Genomic DNA, 22,542 nt, shown 5'->3' on the forward strand with positions numbered 1-22,542 from the left:
AATTTGAGTACTATTTTGGTGGTGGTAATGTATCATGACACATTACCTTGTAATGCTGGAATCTATCTGAACATTAATATTTACTTTTGGCACAATCCTTCCAACTCAGAGGTTAACCTCTAACTCTTCATGGCACAATTCCTCTGGCTAATCCCCAGTCAATCCTCAAATTTGGAAATAGTTCAAAGAAGAAAGGTGAAGAAGAAGTTCAACTAGCATTCATTTATGGCTCTGGGCATGTGATCTGGTGGTAGAATGACCTTAGGATGTAGTTCACACACATCCATCATGTGTCCCAAATAGACTTCCATTACAGTCAAGCATTACATTGGTCATGTGACCAAAGGGTCAGATTACTCATGCCTGGGGTCATCTTAGAACTGGTAATCCAATTTCATATTTACAAATTAGAACCTGTGGACTAATTAGATTTTTGTGTTCTACCCTGACTTCATATAGTACTCCTAAAACATAACTACAACACTGATATACATTTTTTCTCTTTTTTCAACCTCTCATGTTTGTTTGTCTTCCTTGTGTGTTATACTATGAAAATATACATATTGAATATTAATTACACATTGACATCTTGCCCTCATACAAATAACAAAATGAAAGATGTCAATACAACTCTAAAAATACAGTGTTGTTTTACTTTTTTCTCTCTTGTTTTCTAGGCATAAACATATGTCCTTATTTACTGACTAATGAATCCTTGATAGAAGTAACACAAAGATTCCACCTCTTCCCTTTGTTTTCTTAGCTATCGATTAAGTGATGAACTTTCACCCCGGGAGTAAAATTCCACACCAAAATCACCCCATAGCTGTCAGGGGTGATTAGCTCAGCTGATCTGAAAAGACTGGATCATGTTCTGTCAATACCAATTAGCAACTTCAGCATATACCTGTGCTGCAATAAGCCAACCATACCAATTAATTGGCCTCAGTTCTCAGCTGAATCATATAGCCACCAGAATGATCTTGGGTACCTGGGCCTTCAGCAAATTAAGAGCCAAGATATAAATGTACTGATATAGAAATCTTTAAAGGGGCTGATTATAGGAAGTTTATATACTATGTAATATATGCCCACATAGAGCTACGAAGACAAGAATTAAAACTTAACTGCGACAAGAAATTCTTAAAATCCTGAATAATGTATTCTGAAACAGCAGATCAAGGGTCATAGAATCCTAACGCCACATCAGAACCGTTATCCTATATTTCCTCAATGCTTTCTTTATATGTCCATTGTATTCTCTAACTTTCAAAAGAAGTGGTTAGAAGAACGTTAACTTTGACCAAATGGCTTTTTTATGCTGACCCTGCCTTGGGGTGTAGTCAGATGAAGTCACTGATGAGATTTATTGGGTTGCCCAAGCCCCAAAGAAAGTACTTCAAATACTTCAAAGGCAACCTGAGAGGACAATTGCTCACGCACCATATATTAAAATTTTCAGTTAGTAAAGTCACAATTTGTACATTTATATGTATTATCCTAACCATCTCATCATATGGAATTATCACTTCAAATATGGAGTAATTGTGGGTATGGATAGATTGTTTCTTTCTTTTTTGTAGATATTTAGCATTATTTTTAGTGTGGTGTTTTTCTCTCACACAATTTACCATTTCAGATTTGAGTATGAATAAGACCATAGGGTCAAAGTGCATGAGATGCTGTCAGTGATGCCAAATTATGAGTCTCTCCTATGTGCCCTGTCAGTGATGGGTCTCTCCTATGTGTCCTGTCAGTGTAGAGACTCTCCTATGTGTCCTGTTGACACTGAGCATGAAAAATATCATGGGGAGGAAGGGCCATACATTCCTGTTATTACTGCAGGGTTGGTGAAAGCCTAATGCATTGTGAAGAGATTGTTTTCCTCAGGCAGCCATCTAGGTCACATGACCTGTCATCTAAAATGAGTGGATTCCTTCCTGAGTGGATTCCTTCCATGATGCACAAAGAAGGACATCCTAAAATGATCTTAAGTAAAAAGTAATGGTGGATATTTACCCAGTGGTTGGCTTTGGGAACTTCCACAATAGAACTGACGGGTCTGATGGTTTCTACCATTTTTCACTGCTCATTACATTTGAATTACATTTCGACATGACACGGGCCAACAGCCTTAGTTAATGTTCATATCAAACATTAGAGAGTAAAAAAACTATGACCAGAGTGATTGACTTTTAATGTGACATGGGTCCTGGTGCCAGACCGGCTGTTTAAAGTACTTTAGTAAATGCTGATATCCTGGGATTACAATGCAGATTTAATTGCAGGTGGAAACACGTTCTTGATGAGAGAGGACAGAGGAGAATGGCTCAAGCTGGCAGGAAGTCTACAGTAAGTCAAACAACCACTCTTTACCACCACAGAGAGCAGAAAAGCATCAAAGAATGAGCACATCAGACTTAGAGGCAGATGGTCTTCAACAGATCACATCAGGTTCACATCAGGTCCTGCTTGCCAGAAACAGGAATCTGAGACTGCAGTGGGCTTTGGGGCATATAGTGGGCCCCTTAACATCAAATCACTAGATTTTAATCTATTGGCCCACAGTTGGGATAGGAAAGAATATGCGATTTGCAGCATGACTGTGGTAGGTTACAATTATGCAGCATTTGCAAAATCCATGCCATGAAGATCTGAGGCTGTTCTTAGAGCAGACGGGCATCCTATCCAGCATCGGTATGACCGAGTACCCCAATGTAGATGTGAGGACTCAAGCACACAGCGGATGGGCTGGCGGCATTGGCACGTCCACTGGCAACCCAGATCATTTTCTAGGTGCTTTGTTGCCAATACTGCCATTGTCCTTGTAGAAACGTGTAGGCAGAAAACAACCTGCAGGTTAAATATGTAGAGAAAAACATCCAGTGAGTTGTCCATATATAGCAAGTGTGCCTGTGATTAGCATGTGGCTCCGGCAGGCTTGTCTACCGCAGCATAACTAAAGGGAGGAGCCTGCAGGTGACCACAGTCATGAGGGCTCACTCAGATACTGCGTTCCCCCCAAATCGTTGTCATAAACTAGAGGGAAATCATGTCGTGGCTAGATGACAGTCTCGTGTTCCTTGCTTAGTTCCTTGTTGGTGTCTTGTGTTACTGGTTATTGTGACGTTTGTTTCTGGTTGTGCTTCGTTTCTGGATGTGATGTTATTGTTGATGTGTTCCTATGGATGTTTTGTTTTGTTTTATCCCCTTATTGTTTATATGTTTCTAGATTGTCATCATTTTGTTTTGTATTAATATGGATATATGTGCTGGCTTTCTGAAACTGGACTGTGAGCCGACTCTGATTTTGGAGTTGCCTATAAGAAACCTCACTCTGCTCACTGTACTCACTCTACTCTCTCTATTCACTCTACTCTCTCTACTCACTCTGCTCACTCTACTCACTCTGCTCACTCTACTCACTCTACTCTCTCTCCTCACTCTACTCACTCTATTCTCTCTACTCACTCTACTCATTCTGCTCACTCTACTCTCTACTCACTCTGCTCACTCTACTCTCTTTGCTCTCTCTAATCACTCTGCTCACTCTACTCACTCTGCTCTCTCTACTCACTCTACTCTCTCTACTCTCTCTGCTCACTCTACTCACTCTATTCTCTCTACTCACTCTACTCATTCTGCTCACTCTACTCTCTACTCACTCTGCTCACTCTACTCTCTTTGCTCTCTCTGCTCACTCTGCTCTCTCTACTCACTCTGCTCACTCTACTCATTCTGCTCACTCTACTCTCTCTGCTCACTCTACTCTCTAATCACTCTGCTCACTCTACTCACTCTACTCATTCTGCTCTCTCTACTCACTCTGCTCTCTCTACTCACTCTGCTCACTCTACTCTGCTCACTCTACTCACTCTACTCTCTCTACTCACTCTGCTCACTCTTCTCTCTCTACTCACTCTGCTCACTCTACTCACTCTGCTCACTCTACTCATTCTGCTCACTCTACTCTCTCTACTCACTCTACTCTCTCTAATCACTCTGCTCACTCTACTTTCTCTACTCATTCTGCTCTCTCTACTCACTCTGCTCACTCTACTCTCTCTGCTCACTCTACTCTCTCTACTCACTCTGCTCACTCTACTCTCTCTGCTCTCTCTACTCACTCTACTCTCTCTACTCCCTCTGCTCACTCTACTCTCTACTCACTCTACTCTGCTCACTCTACTCCCTCTGCTCATTCTACTCTCTCTACTCACTCTCTCTACTCTCTCTGCTCACTCTGCTCACTCTACTCACTCTACTCAGTGTATGTGTCCGCCCCATCACCTCATGAAGCCCCAGGCAACTAACATCTCAGATTACCAGAAGATTCTATGACTGTATACCCTCAAATGCAGTAGATAACAACAAATAGTGTACAGTATAGAGTAAAATGCAACGTATAACTACAAAAGGACACTATATGGATATTGAATATAAACCGGCCATTTGTGGCTTAAAAGTCTTATTAAGTGTGTAGAGGTTGACTGTATTCAAAGGAAATATCCAGTGTTTTTTTTTTTTTAATGGACTGCCGTTGCCATGGACACATGTGTAAACAGATGTAATGGGATGTTCTGAGTAAGCATTGACTAACGGGATGCTTGATAACAAACCTTTAGGTCATAGGGAGGGAGAATGCAGATATATTCACAATATTATTGCAATATGCACAGTTAGGACAGGGGAAAGCATTTATAACAACTGTCTTAATTATGCAAAATGTTTCCCTAAACTATCTTAACATGTGTTCTCTGCTATATGCACTGCATTTTGTTATGTTTATTATCGGTATAAAAATTGTGGTTATATATTGCCTTCCATTATTTGCTCTGTGTATATACTGAAGTATATTATTATGTGAAATGCTGAGTTTTCAGATTTTTATCCAGCCATTGTGTTTCACAGGTTTCCATTATCACCTACATACTGGACATGTAGTTATTCTAGTTAGTCTTATTCTGTTAGACTCCTGCACTGACAAAATCCAGAATGGCAAGAAATATGTTGTCTGAAGTAAATATTTTTAAATCTCCTTGAAATCTAGAAGATTATATAATATAAACCTTATACTATTTTGCATAAAATGTAAGTTGGCAAATAACAATAATAATGATGGCAAAAACAATCATTTGAACAATTTGTGCCAGGCATATTTTAGACCAACATGAAATATTAACTACCCCATTGTCTTCTTGCTCACATTTTGTCTTTTCTATAGTCCAGGTTATGGTATTTCCATAATAGCCAGTGGTTGCTATGGTGACAAATACCATAGTAACAGGGCATGTGGTCAATAAACAAATCAGGCATTGATTCCTATCAGATTCACTGTAAATTGTGTCAGGCATAGATTTCTTTGACCAACCATAAATCGAACTTGCCATAAGGCCTTCCATCAGTGTTCATGTTATTTTATCTGTATACAACTTAAAATTATGTGTTTACACATTTATTGGAGAAAATAAATGTTAAATGATTGCTGCAATGAAAAACAGCCTGCATTTGACATACAATAGTTATGAACTTCAAAATCCAAACCAAGCCCTCAATGACTCATCAAATCCCAGCACAGATAAAATAACAAAGGCCTCATAAAACCCCATTTCCTCCACAATTTGTCCACCTATTCTTTCCAGAGTGGGTGTTCAAATGCTACACTAACTTGGCCCTTGCTATTGTGTGGATGATATGAAACATTTAGAATGCAAATTCACCAAAACACACAAAGCTAGCAGGCTGCAACTATGAAACAGAGTGATGAACACATGGCTACGAACACGCTGACGTCTTCATCAACACAGCTGGCCTGTGCTAATCTTGCTTGTGTTCCTGCTTTGCCTTACAAATGGAGGGCCTTGTTCATGATTGCAGCTTTTCCACATCACAGAGGGACTGGGACCATACAAATAGGGGCCTAATAGAAAAATTTGACTTGGACACAACCTTGATCAACTCTGAAGCTTTTTTACTGTAACATACATACAGTATATAGCTATATTAAATTTCACATATATTTATATTAAATTTAAATATAAGAAACTTCCAGATGGAAGTACAAACAAAAATAGTGATATTTGGAAGGAATTCGTTTATCACAGGAACACTTCCACCCTTCATTACCACCTCAACGCAAAACAACGCTAAATGTATTCCTAGTACGATAGGGTGACCAAACGTCTGTATTACCCGGGACATGTCCGTATTTCACATCCTGTCCCGGGCGTCTCGGGGTTTTTTAAAGTGAGGAAATGTCCTGGTTTTTAAATTACCTTCATTGGACCATTAAGACTGGATAAAACTTTCGCGAGTGGCCGTAGCGCGCGACTCCGCACACCTCGCGCGAGCAGCGGAGACGTTTAAACTTCATGCGTTACATTATTATGTTGGCTTGTTTGCAGTGTTGTTCGCTCTCTGTGGTCGAAAATAAAGGCTTACAATAAGCGCTGCAAATTGCGTCAACTGATGCAAGTTATGAACTGCCGTCCAGAAAGACAATGTCGAAGAAAATCCAGCAGCAGTATGATGAGGAAAGGGAAGTAAAACAGGTTATTGTGAAGAGCGCCACATATGTGGCTCTGACTGGGGATCACTGGACCTCTGTTAGCAACAAGAATTATCTTGGTGTGATAGCTCATATTCAGTGGCGGACTTAGAAATTTGGGGGCTCAAGGCGAATTTAGCTAGGGGGCCCATCAACATTAATATGCGAGAAATAAGTCAGCTAATCGGGGGGCCATACAGTGGGCTGCAGTGGGAGGGGCCCAAGGCAGTTGCCTAGCCACGCCTCTATGCAAAGACTGCCTCTGCTCATATTATAGATCAGGAGTGGCCACATACAAGGTGCAGCAAGGCACCGCACACGACTGAGGGAGCTTCAAAACTACTGACACTGTCTGTTCTCTTCTTCCTAAAGGTGAGCGCAGGTCAGTGGCATTGTAACAAGTGTTGATAACGGAGTTTATCCACTTTTCACCTAGAAAACAACAGTTGCGTACATAACAGAGCTCGTAGTGTGCGCCCAAATCCTCCAAACGTGACAAACAGGCCCGTTGACAGTCTTGCTGGGGCCCAGGACAAGAAAGTTTCATGTGCCCCCTCCGCCCGCTTACGTCATTTGAATTTCCTCTGTAGCAGACAATCCTTGTGTTAGGTCATATATAGTATATAATATAGCCACACATCAAAGCTGTTTCTGACAGCTGACTGGTTTATACTTGACGCGACGCGAGGGTCCGCGCGGCGAAAATGACGTAATCGCAGTGGCACCGCCCGTGCGTGAGGGCCTCACGCGCTGTCGATTCGCGAGGTCGTGCACCTCTCGAATTTTGTAACTTCGCGCGCGCCTCGCTTCAGCGCAATGAACAAAGTCATGTTTGCCGGTTCCATACACCTTTACAAGGTGGAATTAAAGCACTTGTACGTCACTTTAAAGGTCAATTTCAATATTTCCCAGAACGTTAAACCTAATTAAGTTAAATATTTATACATATACTCGAAATAATTCGCTTTTTAAATCACATTATTTAATGGCTGTTCATTTTCAAAACGCCCAAACGTCTTCACGTTCTCTCATGTTTCGTCCTGGAATTACAAGAGGCTCGTATAACGTAATACAGGAGATTTAGTTTTAAAATACAAGTACTTTAGCACTTTTCAAACCTGGAACACAATGCAACATTAAAATTCGTCAGATAAATATTTTTCCTTTCTTTTCTGCGCTACAGATTTCTGTTTACTTTAACTATCCGCCACTGTATTTCCCGCTGTTGGGCGGGTACCAGCCGGCTACGATCGGTGCTGGATCAAACCATTTTTCAGTGGGAGGCGGGGGTGTATGCACTTAATGGAAAATATGCAGATAGGTAAAAAAAACATATATTTTTAGCCATTGAGCTTATTTTAAGTACATAATTTTATATTAATGAAAAATTTCAAGATTATTTAAAATTATAGACTTGAAATAAAAAATAAATTGCTGGGCTCTTTGATGGGCCCCCCTGGCCCTGGGGCCCGGGACAACAGACCCGGTTGTCCCCCCCTGTCGACGGGGCTGGTGACAAAGTCCTGAAGCATATTACGCCTTATGTTTATATCGAAGTTTGTTTGTCTTTTACTTAATACTTAATTTGTGTCCATTTAACATCCCCCCCACTAATAATTTACACTCGCCACTCGTCAACCCCCCCCCCCCCCCCCCCCCCCCCCCCCTCCCCCAAATCTCACTCCAAGTGATCTTGCCAACCCTGGTGATGTTCAAGCATGCCCATGTATGTTGTGGCTCTTTGCGGTAACACAGTAAAAAAAAAGTGGCTCTTAGTCTCTGACGGGTTGGCCACCCCTGTTATAGATGATGAATGGAAGATCCAGTCATTTGCTTTGTGCATGCAGAAGACTACTTCTAGGCACTATAGAGATGCCTGTGGCAGAGGCCTGGGAAATTAAAGAAAGTCTACCATCTAAAATGGTATTAAAAACATCTTCTGATTTACTTCAGTTCTTATTCTTCCAATATCCTGAGCAAAACTCCCAAAATTAAACAACATTTTTGGTCAGAATTTCCAGTGTTATGAAAACTGTTTGCTCTGTTTTCTGCACTCATCTATGGTCTATGTAGTAGACTGGTGGAAAAATAAACAAGATGTTTGAAGTTTATGATTATGTTCATTGATTCAGTTATCACTCAAACTTAAATTAATATTTCTCATGTTAAATACTGAAATGCGATTAAAATGCGATTAATTTCGATTAATTCATTACAAAGCTTCTGATTAATTCGATAATTTTTTTTATCGCGTCCCACCCCAATATATATATATATATATATATATATATATATATATATATATATATATATATATATATATATATATATGTGTGTGTGTGTGTGTGTGTGTGTGTGCGTCTAACATCTAACATTTTATTAGCCAAAGCACAATGAACAGATAAACAGGCTGTCATTGTATTAGTGATAATCATAATGCACTTGAGATTTGTACACAGTTTGTCCAAGTATGCACATTTTCTTTGTCCATCAATATGTCAGCAGCAACAAATTAGTGGTAGACTCACCCAACCTGATATTAGATCTGTACCTGACACTGGATACACCACAAATTGCTGCTTACACTTGAGAACAGCACTGTTCAATCTTGACAAAAATGGCTAGAGAAACATCCACCTGTTCGATTTTACGTTCGAATAACAATGCTGGCAGAGACAGGTACTTCAGAGGCAGAACCCCAGCGGAATCTCCACTAAGCGGCCTAACAAACCACTCTACCGCTACAAGCCTCTATATACTCCTGCTTGAGCTTACTAGCACTAGCTTTGATTCTAAAAATAATTGGGGTCTTGCTTCTGTCAAAGAACTGCCAATAACAGTAGAGAAGGTTAATAAAGGCAAGGTCTCAGGTGCGTGTATGTGTTCCTTTGGCAGACTTTTCAGGTGGGAGAGGTTGGGTAATTAGATGCCAACGGCACTTTAACCAAGCCATAGGTTTAAACGGCCCCACTGTGTGCCCTTATCAATCACTTGTATGAACAACATGGCAAAAAGCAGAAAATATTATAGTTTTCTTTCTCTCACAGCCTTCACCATTGGTTTGTACTAGGACTCACAGTGGTTATTATTTGTGAAGTAAACATCTTTAAAATAATTTATTGCACAATAAAATGCCACTTCATATATAATTTCGTACATTTATCCATCTAATAATTACATAAGGTTAGAGTTATTCTATATTATGCCACTATACTGCAATACCCCCTGGTATTGCTAGCCTTAACTGTAAATAACAATATAGAAGTTCAAAGTTCACATAATATAGGTATTCATATTTATATTGTATTTGTTTATGATGATCCTGACTCTTCTTCTGACATTTCATTTAAAAATATTGACTTGCACATATCTCGTAAAGTTCATTTGACAAACCATTCAATGCCAAACTCCTTGTATCCCTGTTGCTACATTTTGTTGATAGTGTAACCTGTTTGGACGAGACTTTACAACTGAATTTGTGACTTGTACCCCATCCAGCACTAGCCAGTCCTCTAATTCCACACACAACTATCACAAGACTCATTAGTTTCACTGGTCTGAACAACCAGTTTATTATTATACTCACATGTCCCTTATTTCATTCTCCCTGTTTAGCTCCCACAGGTGCCTGAGACCAGTACTTCGAATTGGTTTTGTGGGGAATGGGCCTAAGAGAGAGTACCACTCTTCAGGGTGAGACACGAAACATCCATGAATACCTTTAAGCAATGGCCCCCAAGAATGAGCTGATGAGGTATAGTGCCTGAAAGAGATGAGGGATATATTCAGCACGGAAACAGAAGATATACCATGCCAGGACAAGCCCTTCTATGGACTGTACCAACAACAGATAGCAAAGGTGGCTATCTTGGCAATCCTACCAATGGCTGGAAAAGGCAGGATTGACAGAGATCACAGATGCATTAATTATGGCCGTCCAACATTAAGCACTATGTACTAGGCCAACTGAAGTATGAGTGCATCTACACAAGACACGATATGAAGACTCTGCAAAGGAGCCGCTGAGACAATCTAGTAGCACATGCTACTGAGAGACTCAGCAATGTGGTAGAGATCATATACAGGTGCATTTCCAAGCATATGCACTGGACACCAGAGGCGTAGCGCAAAATTCTGGGGCCCCACCGCAAGGAGGCAATGAGGAGGCCCGTGCGTGAGCTAAAATCTCGCGAGCGACCGTAGCGCGCGACCCTGCGCGAGCGGTGTAGGCGTTTATACTTTCGCGAGCGTCACTGCAGTGTAAATATGGCTTTTGCAGTGTTGTCCGAAACCATACGTTAACAAATACGAGCCTCATGTAATTCCAGGACGAAACATGAGAGAACGTGAAGACGTTAAGATTGGGCGTTAATAAATAATTAAATAATAATAAAATAATTTGATAAAAAGCGAATAATTTCGAGTATATGTATAAATATTTAACTAAGTTTAACGTGCTGGGAAATATAGAAATGGACCTTGAAAGTGATGTACAAATGCTTTAATTCCACCTTGTTAAGGTGTATGAACCCTGCAAACATGACTTTGTTCATCGCGCTGAAGCGCGGCGCTCGTGCGAAGTTACAAAATTCGAGAGGTGCACGACCTCGCGAATCGACAGCGCGCGAGGCCCTCGCGCACGGGCAGAGCCACAGCGATTACGTCATTTTCGCCGCGCAGACCCTCAAGTATAAACCAGGCTTAAGCGTGGGGGAAAACATTAACATCACCCAGGAGGATGACTAAACAACAAACTCGTCCTAAGGCGGGGCCCACCTGTGTTCGGGGCCCCCCCGCAGTGCGTGCCTTGCGTGCCCCTCCCCTACGCCAGTGCTGGACACCCCCAGTCAAGATAAGAGGATCCATCTGGAGTGGTGGAGAACAGCAACCTCTGGTTCCAAACATATCAGCAAGTAGAGGAGAGCCAACAAGATGTGGTGCTAGATAAGATACAGAAAACAGCAATGGTAATAGATGTGGTGCTAGATAAGATACAGAAAACAGCGATGGTAATAGATGTGGCCATATAAGTGACAGAATCATCCACAAGAAGGAATGTAAGAAGTTGGAGAACCAGGGACTGAATGATGAAATGTGTATAGGTAGTTTATCCCAGTGGTGACAGAGGCAGTTCAGAACATTTCAGGAGAGTGCAACTCTGTGAACAGTGAAAATACTGTACCACACCCTTTAACTCTCAGGCTCTGTTGGAAAGTCTGTGCCGGTGTGTATTTGACGACCCACTGGAAGTGCGACACAGGAGTTCTTACACAACTAAGGGCAATTTTACAAAGCAGTATTTCCAGGTAAGCCTTTATCAACACTATGCACTGTAAGAACTCAAGCCTAGTTCTAATACATAATATGTGGGCCACATAAGTATGTTATGTTGGCTTACTGGCCTAATCTTGGGAAGCTAAACCAGTAGAACAGGATAAAGCAGTCCCCTACTATTATATATTAACAGTACATGTTTAAAGACAAATTCCTGTTATCTATTAAACTGTCTGTTAAAAAAATCACATATGTATATCCAAGAATAAATTTCATCAGGCCCTGAAAGTGGCCACATGTAACTCTACACGCACGTAACTCTACACACTTTCATTCAATACACAGATATATACAAATGCAAATAATCCCCAAATCAATCTCTGTCCACCACTCACCTACAGCTTGAATTTACCTGCGCACCTTCAAATCTATTCATCAAACACAATACTTTGCTAGTTTTTGTGTATTGCTAGCTACTGTACTTTACACAGTGGCAAGTGGTAAAAACTGGCGTAATTCAACCATGCATTGGAACCAGAAACCGACTCAGAATAAGAGTGAATTCTATAGGTAAGTGTAGCAGCAAAGAAGAGTGAACTGTACGCTAACATAAGCCATCAGCTTGACTACATCATCAAACAGCTAATAATGTGATGCTATTGTTAGCCAACCTTGGTCATGATTGCTAGTTTTATTAAGTTACTTCAGTTGATAATCATACAGTTGTGCTATTAACAAGAAACACTGAAATTCTCTGGAGAAAGGCATCTAGTTAATAGCTAATAATAAGCTTGAATGCCATAGGCTATAAGCTGTTGAGGACAGTGACAGCACATAATGATATTGTGGTACTCAAAGCTACAACAAGAGCTACTGTCATGATGCATTTTTTTAGCAGTTATTAGTAGTGTTGCCACCTGTCCCGGTTTTCCCGGGACTGTCCCGGTTTTCACGTGCCTGTCCCGGTTTTACCGGGCTGTCCCGGTTTGTCCCGGTTTTTCTTCTTTTTAATATTCGGTCCCGGCATAAAAACCAGGTTCAGACTGTTTCTGCACACTTTAAATCTGTTTTTTTTCTCGCTGTGTCCATTTTAAACCCCTCCGGTTACGTTCGCCCCCCCCGTCAACAGATTACACTAGCCGCCCTGTGTCAGTATGACAGTGTCCTTGTTTTCTGTCAGACCTAGGTGGCAACCCTAGTTATTAGACACAGCCAAACCACACATACGCAGAATTCTTCTTATTTTTCCCATGACTCTATATCTAGTTCTTCCTGCTCATCTTTCTCTAACTCTCACCCTCTTGCATACATGCACACCCCCATAGGGTGGGTCCTAGCCTCACCTCTAATCTCCTCCAGCAATGAACCCAATCCAATTATGCTGGAGAACACAAAATCTAAACTTAGTATGCCAAACCATTTCCTGAATACACTAAACTACCAAGTAGTTGCCCCACTTGGGCTGTTTAACAGATATTCCCTACAAGGAGCCCGTCTGTAGTAGATGAGCGCCACTTTGTGTTGGGGAGGGGGTGGGCAGCTGCAATCTATACATAAACGTTCCCAACCTCTCCAGTATCAGGCTCAGCCCCACCCAGTGGCTGTCACATTTAGGGCACCTGCCATTCTTGCTCTTCAGGCTATAGACCCACACAATGTCCACTACAGCAAATTGCTATCTACTGGCATTCAGGTCATAATTCCTTTCCGTTTGCATGTCAGAAATCGGCAGATGCTTCTTAGCATACACGTGCGGTGTGTCTATGAAGTCCTGGAGCTGTCGGGCACACTCTGGTCCTCCTGATTCTGGTGGGCTGTGTGGAGGTGCAACTAACAGCAAGTTCCATGGGTATCCTGATCTTGCTGCCCAGCATAAGTAAGGCTGGAGCGCACAGGGTTGAGTCCTGCACTGCAGAGTGGCACACTGTGAGACCAGGAGCAAGTGAACATTGTGAGAGCAGGTGCAAGTGAACACCTAAGGACTGAGACCAAAGCAAGCAACTCATGATGGTGTGTGTAGAAGTCAGGAGAGACAGCTGTTCCAGCAGGGTGTAGCTAAACCTCTCCACCAGCCAGTCAGTCTAGGAAAGGGCCCACTACATTGACCCCTTTCTGCTGCATGGGCTCACCCACCAGAAATTGCTGTAGCTGAGCTCCTGTTCACTCACTTCTCTGCACTCACAGTACTCACATGCTCACTTGCTACATGGCTGCCGGGAGAGACTCTCCGCAGTCCCATGCTATTCGCCTGTACAGTGAGTGATGGTGAATGTGTAGGAATACACCTCCAGGAAATGGCCCACCTGCCCTTCTGGCTCTCTGAAGGTCATTAGCCACTACAGGTAGGCTAATGGTTAGGGAGTAGAGTGCCCAGCCACAACGGAAATACTTAAAGTGTCTAATAGCCGAGGTGAAGGGTGGGTTAGGGTTATGGGCACCAGGATAGGGGCACTCATAAAGGTCTGAAATAGGGCTTCCACACCTAATTTGTCCGAGGGGGCAGTGATGCAGAAAAACCCTCGCACAAACTTTCTGTAATAAGAGGCTAGTCCTAAAGTCAGTTGTTTGTGTTCAGTGGGGGTGGGCAACTCATCTACTTCTCCACCTATGATATGTCCAAGGAATGTCAGCTCTTCTCTCAGGAGCCCACACCTCCTTGGGTATTTTTTAAGCCCCGCTGCACCAGTTCTCCCCAGCACCTTGTGTAAAGCAGTCATGGCAGAGTCAAATGAGCTTCTGTGGACCAGTATGTCGTTCAGTAACATCAGGCATTTCTGCCCTAGGACAGCTTCTAGCACCCTCTCCATTAAGTATCCAAACATTGCTGGAGCATTACAGCATCCAAAGGCAAGGACTTTAAATTGCCATAACCATTTAACTAAGCAGAATACTGTCTTGGGTCTTGCTCCTGGGGCTAGACAGACCTGCCAGGACCTGCTTCTCAGGTCAGAGATGAAAACCAGTAGATTCCAGCAATCAGGTCCAGATATTTGTCAGCATGTGGGAGGGGGTGCAAGTCTTTGTTCATGACCTCAATGAGCCTCTTATAATCTACACAGAAGCACCACTCATCACCCATTGTAAGGACCATGACTACCGGTGACGCCCAGGGACTCTCTGATGTCTCTATAATGCTGCTTCTTCTCTAAAACTTGGTCTGCAGCCATGGGCACTGCCCTGCAGATGTTGCATCCCCCATGTTGATGTTGTATTGAACTAGGTGGCCCAACTCCTATTTATCAAATTCAAAGCAGTCCTGAAATTCCAGCAAGATCTGCTAAAAACCACTCCTGCTGTCATTCTTTTCCCCAGCATTCTTATGCCAGATTTCTTCCATGGCCGCCATTTGACTTTCTCTCTGCTAAGTAAAGTCTCAGGTCAGGCCTGGTTTGGTGGTGCATGGACAACCAGGCTCACTGTGTGGGCTGGGGAGGGGCGTTACTCTGGGCAAAGCACAAGCACATGGCCCCCCAACCACACCCTTCTTGGACTAGAGGCCATGCAGGCTGAGGCTTAGGCTGACATATCAAACTGGGAGTGTCCACGGTGTCTGGTCAGCCCAGCATCAGTATGCAGCATGCCCTGAGACCAGCTGTGTGTTCAACTATGCACAACATGACGACCTCTGAAACTCAATATGATGTTTTTATATGTAATATTATATCAATAAAATTAGATTTATATCAGTATACTGCTGAGGGCCTGGAACGATATCTTGCTGAGCAATTTATTAGAAATTTATTTGAAATGTGTTTATTTACACAAGGCAGAAACATAGGGGATATATACAAATAATAATGCATCATTGGTCAACCAAAGCACCAATTGTAGGGCTTTCTGTTCATCAGAGCACTCACCACTTAGCCTACTGCAAGTCCAAACTGTGGATAATGTGCCTCCCAGTCTGCTGTGGCAGAGAATTGTGGTGTACTGAAGATGTGAGCATAAGCCTAAAGTCTAAAGTCTCAATACCATTCCCCAAGGCTCTCGGTAGTTCCATGCAGTGTCTATGCCGCTTCCACAGTTCAGACCAAAGGAGCTTGGATGCTTAACACTGGATGCTTAGCAGTGGATGCAGCTTGTTGGCATCTCCATATTAGTTCACATCTGCACCTGGACTACTGGCCGACACAATATTCAGGAATGGTGCAAAATGGGGCTGAGTATACAACTGAGTATATTAGTACTGAGTATACAACTGAGTATATTAGTACTGAGTACTGAGTTGTGCATCTTTGTGCATTTTTGATATATCAACAATGAAAATAAATGAAAATTAATGTTTCAAAGTAAGTAGAAAAGTGGGTTGCTTGGTTCTAATGACACTTTCCCATAAAATCATTTTTTATCCAGTCTAGAGGATGAGGGTTCTGTGAGGGTGAGATTCCTTGTCTGTGTCACTTGTCCATGTCACTTGATACTACAAGTGAAACCACTGCCAAACGACTACCATGCGGAGTCAGTGATGCCAGAACTACAGAGGATGGAAGAATGCTGTGGTTAACCATGCCAAAGGTAGCAGGAAGGTCTAAGAGGATCAGGAATGATTACCATTTGGCTGGTCTGGCTGCTGAAGCTTCTCGGTAACTGTAATGAAGGCAGTTTCTGCTGCGTATCTTGGTTTAGAGCCAGGCTCTTGTATAACATTCTTGATGAAGAAAGAAAAGGGTTAGACATTTGCATTTTTGGCATTTATCTGGTGTTCTTTCCAGAGCTACTTACAAAAGTGCTTTGCAATCTACTTATAAAATGTATCCTAGCCAGTACAGTAGGTTAAAGTTCAACATACTGTTGAAATAGAATATTGCTGAAATACAAAAATCAATGCTGATACTTAGAAGTGCAAAATAAGCATAAGCTCTCTATCAGATAACAATAACTGAAATAACAAACAATGCCAGACAATAGGAACTAGAGTTTCAATCTTTCAGTCATATAACATAGGTGCAGGATGCTTATTTTAATATTCCACAAACAGTCTTTGGTCTAGCTTTGAAAACTGCAAGGTACACTGCTGTCAGGACAGCCAGTGGAAGTTCCTTCTACCATCTGAGAGCCAGGACAGACAACAGTCTAGATACATGTCTTACATGACACTTGAAACATGACCTTTCAAGCCGAGCCATACTTGAGGTTCAAAGCACTCGAGGTACAGATAAGACTTTGACCATTGTCATCGTATACTGATCCATTTTTGGCTTTGAAAGTGAGCATTGGGTGTTTCAAATCTGATGCTGGCAGCTACTGGAAGGTAGTGAAGGGAACGCAGCAGTGGAGAGACATGAGTGAACTTTGGAAGACTGAAGACTAGTTGTGCTGATGCATTGAGGATTGGTTGTAGAGGTCTAATGGCCCGTGGAGGTAGTCCAGCAAGTAAGGTGGACAGTGGTCTGCAGTGGTCTGGTTTTGAGATGACAAGAGACTACAAAAGCACCTGGGTAGCTTCTTGTGAGAGAGGAGAAATCGGCAAGATCAGGTCAGGTTTGAAACATGAGTTGAGAATGACAGTTGATTGTCCAAAGTTATGCACAGGCTGTGAGCAACTTCAGATTGTTCTTGAAAGACACTGTGAGGTCATGGTGGCAGTTCCTGCGAAGGACAGAAGCTTCAATCTTCAAGTGCTAGGCCGTCATTCATGAAGTAATGTCAGTCGAGCAAGCTAAGATACATCTGGTATCCTGAGGATTCATGGACTGGACTGAGCATTCATGGACTGGACTGAGGATTCATGAACTGGACTGAGCATTCATGGACTTGACTGAGGATTCATGAACTGGACTGAGGATTCATGAACCGAGGATTCATGGACTGATTGTGGATTCTCTCCAAGAGACTTTTCTTCCCAAAGGTTTTAAGGAAGAAAGAAAGGTTAGATACCTGCTGATGTCAGAAGGAGTATGGGAGATGTTCATATTCGAGGCTATTTGTACTCATGGGTGTGCAGTACAAATAGCCCATGGCACTATTGAAACACTAAACTCAATGCAGAAAAAGTTACATTATTTTTGTCAATTAACAAAGTGCAAAGAGAATAAACAAAAAGAGTAATATGAATCAAATCAATATTTGGTATAAGCACCCTTTGCCTTCAAAACAGCATTAGCATCATCTGTAGGTACACTTGCACAAAGTCAGGGATTTTGTAGGATTATATGTGTATGTAGATGATTAACCAGTTATACCAAACAGCTGATAATGATCATCATTGTCATATGTAGGTTTAAACACAGTCATAACGTCAAAAATAAACAGCTGTGTAGGAGGCTTAAAACTAGGTGAGGCACAACCAAACTCTGCTACAAAGGTTAGGCTGTTTCATGTCACAGGTCATACACCATGGTAAGACTGAACACTTCTATTTTTAAAGTTTCCTTACTTTGCAGATTTTTTCCACGACTGCCTCAAACCTTTGCATAGTATGTTTTTTGTTTGTTTGTTTTACTGTATCTAGTGCATCACACATCATGACCATTCATTCACTAGGCTGACTATTATAACTTACACACACTATCAAAGTTTTTTGGAAGCTTCACTGAGGAAATATTCAATATTAGCTTTTGCTTGTGGTCTCTTGCTATACTTTTCATCTCTAGAAATATGATTACACTCAGTATAGGAGCAATTCATGTTTTAAATGTTTTGTTTATAGGCAGAGTGTAAGATGCAACAGCCTGCAGTCATAAGCCCTGTGACTCCCTCCTCCCCCTGCGTGTAACAGAACAAACCAGAGAAAAGAACAACATTAGCACGTTCATGGTTAGCCTTCTTTCCAGTGTCTTGCTCTGTCTGGAGCATTGGTAGATTGACCTATTACAGATATTTATATGGTAAATCCTCATAAGGTTCCTCCTGTATCAAGGTCTGGAAGCTACTTCTCACAGCCGTGACCCAATGCCAGGTTAAGGAACATGATGCAGCCACTGTGCACCAAATAACACTTTGGTAGCGATGATCTTCCATACATAGCCTACTGATAAAGGGTTCCTCCTAGGGTTCCTGACACACATATGGAGAGCCATGTTAAGGTGAAAGTACTGGCTGTAGTACGACAGACCTCCCAGGTGTCATGTCCTCCAGAACAAGAGGTTTCTTATTGCTTACTATGCACCACCACATTCAGCAATCTCAGATATCTTTACAGTCTTGCAGGTGGGGACTAGCAGAAACCTGTCCTTGGCCACACTACTGATGACCTGTACATTCGTGGACAGATCCATCTAGAGCTACTGCGGAATCACACATAGGTGTTGGCTCAATTGTGGACAGGGTGGCTGTACATAGCTAGACTCACTTGTGAAACTGGCATACCACTGCATTGAGGTCATCATTACAATGATTCCTCTCTCCTCTTTGGAGAGCTGATTATAATGGACCCACAGTCTTGCTCATGAACTATGTGCCTAGTACACAAATCCACTTCTCATGTAGCAACTTATCAGCCTCAGCAGTGCTTATGAATAGGTCGTGGTGAATCAGACTGGACTAGACGATCATGTAATTTTCCTCTAAGATTCGCAAGAGGTTATGAATTGATGTAATATACCATAATATAGCGTAAACATAGTATAAAGTATATTCTTGAACATTTTTCCTTTTTCAAGTTTTACAATGCAGAATATTAAAATAGCCTAAATTCTTCTAAAAGCAGTAAAAACCTGAAGGATTAAGGGTCAGTGGAAAGCAGTGTAGTAATACAATTATTTAAATACACCACTCAACAGAATTCTCAGAATTTGTGGAACAAGAGTGTTATGCATCCCTGATCTATCTTGGATAACTTGGATATCTTGGATAACATTATGTTATACTATTCGTCTTAAAATGAACAATTAACATTGTTGATTGGCAGAGATTTTAAAGGTTGAGGTTCAGACATATTCACGTGTAATATATAAGATATAACTATATACTATTTATTTAAACACGGAGATAAACGGATTTAAAATGACTACTGGGGAAAGTAAGTGTTAGAATGCAAATACGTTGGTTGTAATGGGCGCTGTCATTTGTGATAACGTCAAGAAATTGCTGGGTCTCTCAGATACTTTCTGATACTGCCCTCTGCTGGAAAGATAAAGTATTTGCACTAAACCCTGACACATTTTAAGTATTAAAATTATTTTTATATCTTCATTTATTTATAAAATAAAACATATCACATCACTAAAGTAAATACATTACTAAATCACAGTATAGCACTAGTCATTTCGTCTAATTTTTTGTAAATTGGCCACTTAATTTTTCAGTGTGCCAGCTCATGTACTAACGTTTATCTAGATTTCATCTGTAGGAAAAATGTGGTATAAAATACTTGTCTTTCGAGTTTCTGTAAATACGTGACGGTGTGTGTGTGTGTGTGTGTGTGTGTGTGTGTGTGTGTGTGTGTGTGTGTGTGTGTGTGTGTGTGTGTGTGTGTGTGTGTAAGCTACTGTTTTTAACAGAGAAACTCCTGCGTGTGCAAAGACTACTTGTGAAATTGGCCTTATCGTGAGGAAGCAGGCTACCTTAAATATAGCCTATGCATTATCTTTTCTTTGCACACTCTGTGTAATATAATCTCCGTGAAACGAGGTCAAAAGAGAATACGCTTATCTAGTTACCTTTAGTAACGTTAGGTAGCTTCCTACACCAAAAACATACTTCCGCCACTGTACTTAATACTATATGAACTAGAGTATTGTCATATGATAAATGACTTTTCATGCCATAATTGGTCAATTATTAGTAACAAAGTTTAATAAATTAATTGGTTGCTTGTCACTAACCACAATTTACTTTATTTATTAAACTCGTCTGCGTTTCTGGGTATTTTCTAGTTTTTAGGATCTACAGCTCACATGCAGAGAATAAAAAAGGTTCCATCTGCTATCTATAATTTTGCTATCTGGGTGTTATAACACACAAGGTTCATAAGGTTAATTGACAGAATACTGATACAGTCTCACACCTTTCACAGGCAATCCGCTTCATAGGATGTATGTCCGGATATCTGGTTTTGACCACAGATATACGTACATAATGCTTATAGTTTTGACCTCTATTAGTCTGATATTTTGCGCTGTATTCACGAATTATGGAGGTTGAACAACTAATATAATCCTATTGGCCAGTTGATTTGTCACTTCGCACTTCCCCCGCCCACTGTAAATGTCAGACCAATCAAAAGTACGCAAGCAAAGTCCGATAAAGAGTACAGGTGGAAGATACTTTTGTGCTAAAACTAATGGAACAGGAGCGCCCGCTTTTAGCTTGCTGGAAAAGCGGCAATATGGTGTGATTTTTGTTTCAATAGTTCCACAAAAGCAAAAGTAAATCCAAGAGCAGAAAGTATATGTTATGAATGCAAAACAGAAAAATATATATCAAAAGTATATATTTTTTATATAATTGGTTATTTGAAACTTATTTTCGTTTGCATTTTGACAAGTTTTTGGTTCCATTGTTTTAGTTTTTTTGGATTTTCCCAGTAAGGTCTTTTGCTTCTGGAATCTCTCTTTGCTTCTGGTTCGTTTTTTGCTTCTGACTTTTGGAACACATTTCACGTGTGGGAGGGTCTTAGATGAAGGCGTTCCTCTGCAATCTCCATTGGTCACTGATTCCGGACTGACACAGAGCTCTGAGACCGCCTCTGGGACCAAGCCACGCCCACCCCACCAGCCTCCCAGCGTTTTCAAACATGGCGGAACGCGGTGGTTCTGTTTCACAGTAGCATGTAAACTAAGTTTTACCATAAAAGTTTATACAAAGGTTATAATTAATTGGTAAATGGTCTGTAGATATTGCAAATGTACACTGTATAATAACTACATTAAGCATGCTCACCAGCACGAGCTTTTTAAAATTTTAGTGAACTGGATGGAGAGAACATTGATGTGTGGAAGAAATATGAGTATTTGCAATATCTGGTATGGCGACGGACGGGGGGTGGGGGGCAGCTGGTGTACGAGAGGTGATGCCAAATATAGTAAAATCCATAATAGTAAAAAATACCAAAATTAAAGCCAAATACAAAAATTAAAGCAATACTGAAAAGTGGCCACCCTATATACAACCAGCTTTGTTCACTCACACTGTTTTTCAGTGTTCTGCAGGTACCACACACAAACACACATCACATGCATCTTGTGCTGTCCATATTTTATTAAGAAGTGAACAATATTCATTGAACCATTGAACATAGAGATACTAAACATAATACATGTCAGACATGACATTCAGACACTGTCCGACTCAGAGATAAAAACAAAAAGATTTTAACTTGGAGGGGTGCGAGTAAGAAGAGTAGTCCATTGAAACGCAGAGTGCGGATTAATTTCCTTCTCACTTTAGACCCGCGGGGACGCTAGCGAATGATCCAGGAGGAGCGAGTAACTAGTCGCTACTATTGTGAATGTAGCAAAACGGTGACAGAAGCTACAGCAGCGATTAAATTAAAAATAATTTAAAGGCTAGCTTTAAACTTTAAAATAAAAAAAAAATAATTTAAAGGCTAGCTTTTAACTGTTTCAGCAACTGCCTTCTGGGAAACGTCTCAGGTCCATTACATCCAGGACCAACAGACTTAAAAACAGTTTCTACCCCAGTGCGATAAGGGAACTGAACACTAACAAATACACCCACCGAACTGGTTAATTGGACATTTTACACCACCCTCCAAAATTGAACTACTCAAATTGAACTACTTTTCTGACTTTTCTATCTACTCAGGAACGTACAATATC

Source organism: Brachyhypopomus gauderio, chromosome 3, assembly GCF_052324685.1.
Source record: "Brachyhypopomus gauderio isolate BG-103 chromosome 3, BGAUD_0.2, whole genome shotgun sequence".
NCBI classification, from domain to species: Eukaryota; Metazoa; Chordata; class Actinopteri; order Gymnotiformes; family Hypopomidae; genus Brachyhypopomus; species Brachyhypopomus gauderio.